We start from the raw sequence: 9669 nt of genomic DNA on the forward strand, positions 1-9669 counted from the left end.
CGAGGAAAATAGAAGAAACTTATTATGTGACTTTTGATGATAGCTATGTCAAAAAGCTAAAGGCCAACGAAGACACAGTTGGAGAAATCTTTTCTCAAACAGGCCAAGTCACAGCCTCGACCGCAAACCTATTTGAGAAGTTTGTCGAGTTATTCGATGAACCAGAGAGAGCTACTCTCTCGGAAGCCGGTGCAACAGACAACAAAGTAGATCATCTGAAGCAACTCATCGAAGATGCTGCCAAGCAAATGAATGAAGGAGGATCAAGTTCTAACGAACCTCCACAACATGATGCTTCAGTTGAGGGGGAGGACCCATCTTCGTCATCACAGCCGAGCTCACATGTTGAGGGGGAGAACAGTTCTCAAGCTGCTCCCGAACGCACAGCAGTACCCGAAAATGCTACAACACCCGAAGGTGCTACAACACCCGAAGGTACTACAACACTCGAAAGTGCTACAACACCCGAAGGTGCGTCAACACCTGAAAGCTCGACACCACTCGAAACCCCTGTAGCTCCGGAAACTCAAGACACACCTGAAACCTTATCTGTCGAGGGGGAGAATGCCGATATGCTTTATGACGATGATAGTCAATCTGAACTAGAAGAGATGGTAAATGCTGAATTGGATCCATCTTATGATCCAAATTACCCTCCTCTTGTCAAATGGACCAGAGATCATCCTGTTTCCCAGGTTGTCGGTAATGTATTTGAAAAGGTCCTGACCCGATCACAACTAAAGGCAAAACAAAATTCCTTATTTTCAAAAGTAGAATTCTGTATGTTTAACTCCTTCGTCTCAAAAGTTGAACCAAAGACAGTTAACACTGCTCTTGATCACTCCGATTGGGTTCAAGCTATGCAAGACGAACTGAATGAATTCGAAAGGAATAAAGTTTGGCGCCTCATTCCAACTCCTCAAGATGCCTCAGTTGTTGGTCTCAAATGGGTCTTCAGAAATAAGATGGACATGGAAGGCAACGTGATACGAAACAAAGCTCGTCTGGTGGTGAAAGGATACTGTCAGGAGGAAGGAATCGACTATGAAGAAACTTTTGCTCCTGTGGCTAGGCTGGAATCTGTTCGAATATTTCTTGCCTATGCTGCACACAAGAACTTTGAGGTCTACCAAATGGACGTAAAGTGTGCATTTCTAAATGGAGAGCTCGAAGAAACGGTGTACGTGGAGCAACCTCCTGGTTTCGTCAATGAAAAATATCCGAATCACTGTTATATTCTGGACAAAGCCGTATATGGACTGAAACAAGCTCCGAGGGCCTGGTATGAAACGCTAACCAAGTTTTTAAAGATGTCCAAATTCAAACAAGGTTCGGTTGACCCAACCTTCTTTCGTAAGAAGGAAGGTAACCACCTTATGATTGTTCAAATCTATGTCGATGATATTATCTTTGGCTCAACGAATCCTAGCTTAACGGCTGAATTCAGAAAGTTGATGGAGACTAAATTTGAAATGAGCTCAATGGGTCCAATTAACTTTTTTCTTGGTTTGAATATTAGACAGGGACCCGAAGGCATCTTTATTAATCAGGAAGCTTACACGAAGACTCTCCTTGCAAAAATTGGCATGATGGGAGATTCAAAGGTTGAAGTTCCAATGGCGTTCGGCACCAAGCTCACTCCATCCTTGGAGAAGCCGGCAGTCGACATTACGCTATATCGCCAGATGATCGGTTCTATGATGTATCTTACTGCTAGCAGGCCTGATATAATGTTCTCTGTTTGTTACTGTGCTAGATTTCAGGCGAATCCACGTGAACCTCATATGCTTGCAGTGAAGAACATACTCCGTTATCTCAAGCGAACTACCTCTTTAGGCCTATGGTATCCATCCAACTCAGGCTTCTTCGTTCAAGCCTATTCAGATGCAGACCTTGGAGGTTGTGGACTAGACAGGAAAAGCACCACGGGAGGCTGCCAATTCCTTGACGGGAAGTTAGTTAGCTGGCAATCAAAGAAACAAACTTGTGTGTCTTTGTCTACAGCTGAAGCAGAATACATTGCAGCTGCCTCCTGTACTTCTCAAGTGATTTGGATCCAAAGTCAACTCCGGGACTATGGACTCAATATGAAAAAGATCCCACTATATTGTGACTCTGAAAGTGCAATTAGGATCTGTCATAACCCAGTACAACACTCCAAGACTAAGCACATAGCACTGAGGTATCACTTCATTAAGGATCATGTGGAAGATGGGAACGTCGAAATTCATTTTGTTCGAACCACTGATCAACTGGCTGACATCTTCACCAAAGCTTTTCCTGAAGCGTTGTTCAACAAAATTCTACAAGGGCTAGGTATGATGGAATTGGAGTCAGTAACAAAAATTACCTCTCAAACTCAAAAGTAAGAAGCGAAATAGACCGAACGTTCGGGTTCGGGTCTTATACTAATGTACCAAAATGAACCGAACGCTCGGGTTCGGTTGAATAATCTGCTTTTCGCTCATCAATCAAAGGTAGTTTCCTTGGTTGTAGATCTTATGTATAATTGTTCCCAATGCATTTATCTTATTGTCAAAGTTATTCTCTTTTTAAAACCTATTTTCTTTGGCAACCGAAATATACCGAACGTTCGGGTTCGGTTCCAAAATTTTTAACGCTCGGGTTCGGTTCCAAAGTTTTTCACAACCGAAATAAACCGAACGCTCGGGTTCGGTTCCAAATTTTTTTCTCTGTATTTCTTTAGTCTTATTTTTTATTTCATCTTATTTTTTATTATTATCAAAAATTCCAAAAATATTTTTTTTATAAATTCAAAAACTCCAAAAATATTTCGTTCTTTAGTTTTTATTTTTTTTATTTGTGTGTTCGTTTATGGGGAAATTGTTGAATTAGCTAAGTGTCCCTAGAAGCATGCTGCTGTATGTGTCCAAAGCCTCACCTGATTCTGAATAATAGCCTCAATGACTTGGTATACACAAATCTTGTCTTCCCAATTAGGCTTTCTTATTTATTATAATCATGAGCTACCTAACTCTCTTCTCACATGAGATAAGAGTTTTCTGCTTGGTCCTATTTTTCACAGCAGAGGTACTTTCATTTCTTTACACTATCTATGTTGCATTTCTCCATCACATTCGCTTCACAAACGTAACCCTTGAGACTCTCAGAAATTACCACTGAGGTTTGTGGTTGCACAATTACTGTGTTCATGATCTTAGTTTCGTGCCACTACGATCTAAGTGAAACCCAAAATTCAATACCCAATACGAATTGACGGTGAACAATTAATTTGCTCTAGTTTTCACTAATGCATTGACGGACGTACCTCCATGAAATCTCAAAATTTTCTTTTGTGTGATTCCTATGAAATTGTTAACACCAATAACATTTCTTCCCTTGGGATCCAGTTTTAAATTTTTGTTGAGATTTTATATACATATTTCCTAGCCAAATTAAATTATCTCCAACCTACTTGTTCAATAGACTACACCGGTCTCACAAGTACTTCGTTCGCTTTCTATCTTATATCAAGATTAGGAAGTTTGAATCGAAGCGAAAGCCACCCTAATAAGCCTAGTTAAAAGAAGCCTTTAAACACTTCTTAATAAGTGTTTGATCGTTATTCAATGGGAAACCACACAAACACTTTAAGGTCTCTCTTGACTTTGAAGGAAGAGATTCGTGCCCGGGATCTTTTGTTTCGTGTCTTAATTGACATCACATATTTTCCCAAAAATATTGCTTTATTTCTTTTCTTTTACACCCTAAGCACGAAAATCTTTGATTTTCCTAAAATCAGGTTCTATTAATTACAAGGCATTTTACTTGGATTGGCGGTTGATTAAAGGCTGTGGTTGATTTTAATCCATGTGGGAGCATTTTTCAAAAGATGCCGTTACAATTTAAAGGGATAAGATGATGACATGCTGACGCAGGCGGGAGTCTAATCGATTTGATTTCAAACGGCGCTAAAAGGGAAAGCATGCGAATCGGAACCGTTTCATCCCCAAACGGCGCAAGAGGGGCGCGTGTGAATCTGAACCGTCTCGTCTCCAAACAGCGCCTGATGGGAAGGCGTGTTATTAGGGACCTGACATTCTCTCTCATGCGTGATAATCGGCAACCCCAACTGTCACGCATCAGTCAACTCCGAAAAACCCTTCGTTTTTCAATAGAAGATTTGGGAAGATCTTTCTTTCTCCTTAAACCACAGTATAAAAGGCAACATCCTCCACCATTTACCTCTTTACTACAATTATAATTCCCAGAGCGCAAGAAATCCCTAAACCTTCACTGTTCATCATCTCCTTCACTTTCTTCAAGCAATGGCAGATTCATCTTCCGTTCACGCAACATCCCACATTTTGCCCATTCGCCCACAACAAAGCCTAATCATCGATTTAACCCCTCATGCTTACGACGCCTTCATGTTCCCCATCATCGAGTGTCTGAAGTTTTCTCCGATCGCTCCTGCACTTACCAGAGCTGAGACTGTTCCGATGGAGTTCCTGTCGCAGATCTTTGCAACTGCTCACTACGACAAAGTCGTTGACAGAATCTTCTTTGATGTCTTTGAGCACAAGGCATCAATTTCAAAGCAAAGGTTTTGCTCGCTGTTAGGGTTTGAACCTGATTCTTCGAGGGTTAACCCTGAAACGATTCCAATGGGTCACTTGTTCAACATGTTCTATAATATGGGTTATACGGAGGTGCTTTATACGGTCACGAAATTCAAGAAGTCGTGCCTACCTCCACAGTGGAATGGGCTGTTCACTGTATTGTTCAAGGGATTATCTGAACGAAGTGCCGGGTCTGATGGAGCCAGCCGTTTATTTCTCTACATCATGTATAGTATCTACAATGGCATCAACATGGACTATGGGTCTGTTCTGTGGCAACAACTCATTCAGAGTCTCTCCTCTACCTCCAGACATTCAGAAATTTCGTATGCTAGGTTCTGGACTCTTATCACGAAATGGGTGATGGACAAGTACCACGTCCCCATTGTTGCTGGTGCTCCAATGTCTTCGATTGGTACCTTCCATACCACGAAGATCATTGTGTCGGACGCTTCAAAGTTTCCGTTCAACGGGTCTATTCCGGAAACCATGTATGGGGATGTTCCTGCTGACAGCCGGATTATCCAGACGTACAAAGGGTTCAAGCATTCTGGTCCGAGGGATCTTACTCCAGAGATGTTGAAGTCAATACATGACACCGACAAGCCTGCTCCAAGTGGCAAAAAGGCTGATAAGGGGAAATAGGTGGAAAAAGGAGCGAAAGGCCCGTCTCCAAAGAAGAGGAAACCCACCAGAGCTGCTCAGTCTCCACAGCAAAAGAGGAGAAAAACCCAACCGCGACGAAAGCTGATTATCGCTTCCTCCTCAAGCCAGTCTGAGGGTGAGAGTTCAGATTCTGATGACTCTCCACGTGGCAACACTCCACCCAGATCTCATACCCCAGAATTTCATGCATCTACTTCTCCAATTTCCTCTCCACCTAAAACCATTCCTATTTCTATTCCCCCCATAACTTCCACTACTTCAATACCACCCAGTTCCATCCCAATACCAACACCAATATTCACCGACGCAACCACAACATCCACTGCAGATGTTAGTGCCAACGTATCTGATACGGGGGTTCATACTGATGCACCCGAAACCACTACAGCACCCGAAACCACAAAAGCACCCGAACCTACACCAACACCCGAAACAACCCAACCCGAACCTACCCATACTACTAAACCACCAGCTTCACCACCACCACCTTCTCCTGGTCATGCTTCAGAGGGAGAAGAACCATTCCTTAGCGGGGAGGATATGACGTTTGACTCGGTCTACTATAGTCCGTTTCAAGTACAGAGTGATGACGATGACGACGCTCCTGTCACAAAAAGACATCTCAAGGAGCTCCATGACAAGATTGACTTGCTCATCGCCTCCTCTTCCTCTTCTCAGTCATCCCTATATGAAAATGCATTTCAGAAGATTGTTGACGCCTTCTCTAAAGCTCAGCAAGATTCCATTGCTTCTGCAACCTCCGCCATAGATGCCTCAACAAAAGCCTGTCAGGCTGTGACCGAAAAAGTCGATAAACTATTTTCTGATGCCTCTTCCCTGTTAAAGTCTTTACAGGAGAGTGCAAATGCTGCCAAGACTACGTTGGAACCTATTGTTCACCAGCTGGCAACGTCAGTCTCCACTGAGTTGAAGTCCTTCGCTTCTTTTCGTCAAATGCTTTCAGACGACAACTCAACCTTTCGCACAACCATTGACGAGCATCTCTTGAAGCTACAAGAAGATTTGGCTGTTGAGAACTCTCTTATGGATGTTCTTGCCAGGAAGACCACTGCTCTGAAGGTCAAGAGCGTTCAACTCTCCAACTCTCAACAGGAGATTGACTCTCTTCGGTCTGAAAGGGAGGTGATAAAGTCGTGTGTTTCGGATGTCCACTCTGCCATCTCCAACATCCTCGAAGCACATGATCCTATTCTTAACTATACTGTGAGGCGTGACCTTGCAGAAAAGCTCGCTCCCACCCTTGCTCTGCTCAGCAAACTCGAAGGGCTCCTTGATTTCGTGTCCATTCCGAAAGAAGGGGGAGAGAAGGAAACAATGTCTCAACCACCTCCTACCTCAAAGGCAACTCACACAACCGAACCTCCTCTAGTAGGCCAAGCCTCCGGTTCTGGTATGAAAGACAAAGGCAAAAAGATTGCTGAGGAAGAGGAAGAAGAAGAAGATAAAGAAACAATGTCTCAACCACCTCCTACCTCAAAGGCAACTCACACAACCGAACCTCCTCCAGTAGGCCAAGCCTCCGGTTCTGGTGTGAAAGACAAAGGAAAAAAGATTGTTGAGGAAGAGGAAGAAGAAGAAGATAAAGAAACAATTGCCGACTTGTTGAAGCGTAAAAGTCGACGCAATGAGGCTGATATCAGTGCTCGTGTGGCAAGAGAGGCTGAAGAAGCCGAACGTAAACAGAAGGAAGCCCACGACCTTCTTGAGAGTAGGAAAACTCTTTTTCCTGCCTGGAATCTCGAGAGGATGATAAAAGAAGCCATTGACACACCGAGTATCTTGTGGATGGAACCTGTAATCTCTCTTGATTGTTCCAACACTGTCGACTCACAGTTCGACATGCCATTGACCCGAAAGGCTTTCATCTTTCATGCCTTTTCCAACGTTGCAGAATTCCCTCATCCTCTTCCACAGGTTGATCGGGACTTAATCAATTTTTATCTGAACGCTGCTCAACCTCAATATCAGACTTGGAGCGCTCAGAAAATTGTCAACGTTCGGGTCTTGAAGCCGTATAGTGAAGGGAACTTCATCAACATTCGGTTCAAGGTACTTCGGGGATCTGCCAAAACCGAACATGCTATTTCCCTTGCAGATCTTCCCAACCTTAATCCCCATGATTGGATTATCTTGCACAACATCCTACTCACCAACGAAGCTGAATACGGTCCGATCATCGACCATTTCAAGAGGATGCTCGTGTGCTACATCATGGAAGTTGCACTGATGGATCAGGAGATTGCAAGCGTATTTAAGAAGAAACCAACAATATCTCTTGTTGGCTCTGCCAGTGATCTCAACCAAATGCAGATGGGTAAAATTGACTCGAGAAGGAATTCGGTCATGTTCACCAGGAACGAAGGACAGAAATGTCTTTTCGCCTTGGCTGACAAACATCTCTACACCACTGCTTGTTTAGAGCACGTTTTGGGGATCATCCACAGATGCAAGCAAAACACAACAGATGATATCAAGTACTTTGATGATATGATTCAATGGTACATTCGGTTCAGACAGACTATTCTCGCTCTTATCACACGTCTGTTTGATACTGTAAAGAAGGCTCCTGCTGCTGGCCCGAAGAAGAAGTAGTCTCGCTCCAATTTGACGCAAAGGGGGAGATTGTTGGGTCGTGTTTTGTATAAAGTGTTGCGTCTATTAGGCTCGTTAGTTAGTCCATTTTGTATCTCCGGTATGGGCCTGTCCATCCATAAGTCTTAGTAGGGTTTAGTATAAATATAGGTGCTTGCATGCATCTTAAAAAAACGATAGAATAGAACGATCAGAGCATTATTCAGAAGTTTATTATTATCGTTCTTGTAACCCTAAATCCTCTACAGTGGAAGTTCTTAGTTGAGCTCTGCTGAGGATTGTTTGATCTAATCATTCGACATATTTTGATCCACTCTTGTCTTATTTATTGTTTTGTGTTCATCGCAATACCTGTTACAAAGATCTAATTGATCTTCACGTTTCTTATTATATCTTATCACATGCCATATCATATCCGTTCACAGAACAGCCATGCACTTCGGGTCTACTGTGTGACTGGTCCGCCGCACCGGCCAACAGTCCACCTGGTCCACCCTCCGAGTCTAGCCATATACATCGAGTCTGCAGTGTGATTGGTCCGCCCGCTCCAGGCCTTCAATCCACCTGGTCCACTCTCTGGGTCTACAATATGACTGGTCCGCCCGCACCGGGCCTTCAGTCGGCCTGGTCCACTCTTCGAGCCTCGGCACGTCTGGTCCACCCTCTTGGGGCCTACAGCATATCCGGACTGCTCGCTGGGCCTTCGGGACAACCGGTCCGCCCTGGGTATCTTGGCCTACAGCACAAAGCAGGACCCGCCTCAACCCAACCCCAGTCCAATAACCATGTGCACATAAACATACAATCATATAACAATTCACAGTCAACAAGCCGATCTAGAAGATCACATAACATATCATCATCCTAACCAGGATACCGACCTAACCGGTCACTAGCATAACATAACTCTACATAACAGGATACCGACCTTAACCAGGTCTCTAACATATACCATCCTAGCTACCAGGATGCAAACATATCAAAGCAATAACATAACAACAAATACCTGGATCTCAATCCGATAAAGGGCCGGCCTTGGTGCCTTAGACCCTGTTGATATAGTGAGGATAACTCACCTCACACTGCCGAAACTATGAACTGAAGAAGCAGATTCCCGAATCACCGCCTCACCGAAAATCCCGAACTAGCCATCATAGCACAGATAATCATTAGGCTAAGCACAATACCCTTCCAAGGGTAAATTGACCAATTTACCCTTAACTCATTCCGGCCCAACACTGGATAAGCTCTCAAGCCCACTAATGGCCCAAATTCCAAAAGTCCGAAGCAAAGCCCACTATTGGCCCAATTTACTAAATTGGGCCCACCTGACCAAATGGGCCTAGACCCATGGTCCATAACAACTAATGGGTCCACAATACTCCATCCATAATGTCCAGTCACGGCCCAAAATCCAGTAGCCCAATAACAGCCCAATCCCTAAGGCCCAAAATGAAAAACCCAACAGAGGGAGTACGCTGGGCGTACACGCTGATTCGCAACTGGGGATCAGGGCACTGACCCGCTACGCGGGGCGTAACTTCGCTGCTCATTAAGTCCACATAACTTCTTGATGGCTTAAGCTCTTAAGCCCAAACTTCAGATCCTTAGGCCAAATATGCCTAAGATTCATAAAGTCTCAAACTTTATCACTTGGGATGTCCATAAAGCTCTTAATCCAAGGTCTTAATCCATTAAGACCTACATATCTCACACATGGAACAACCACAACCCTTGGGACCTCATTTTTCTCACTCAAGACCTCTCCAAAGGTCTGAAAGGACAGATAATCTCGACCTACTCAAAA

Source organism: Lactuca serriola, chromosome 8 (assembly GCF_051521515.1).
Source record: "Lactuca serriola cultivar US96UC23 chromosome 8, Lser_US96UC23_V15, whole genome shotgun sequence".
In the NCBI taxonomy this organism is placed as follows: Eukaryota; Viridiplantae; Streptophyta; class Magnoliopsida; order Asterales; family Asteraceae; genus Lactuca; species Lactuca serriola.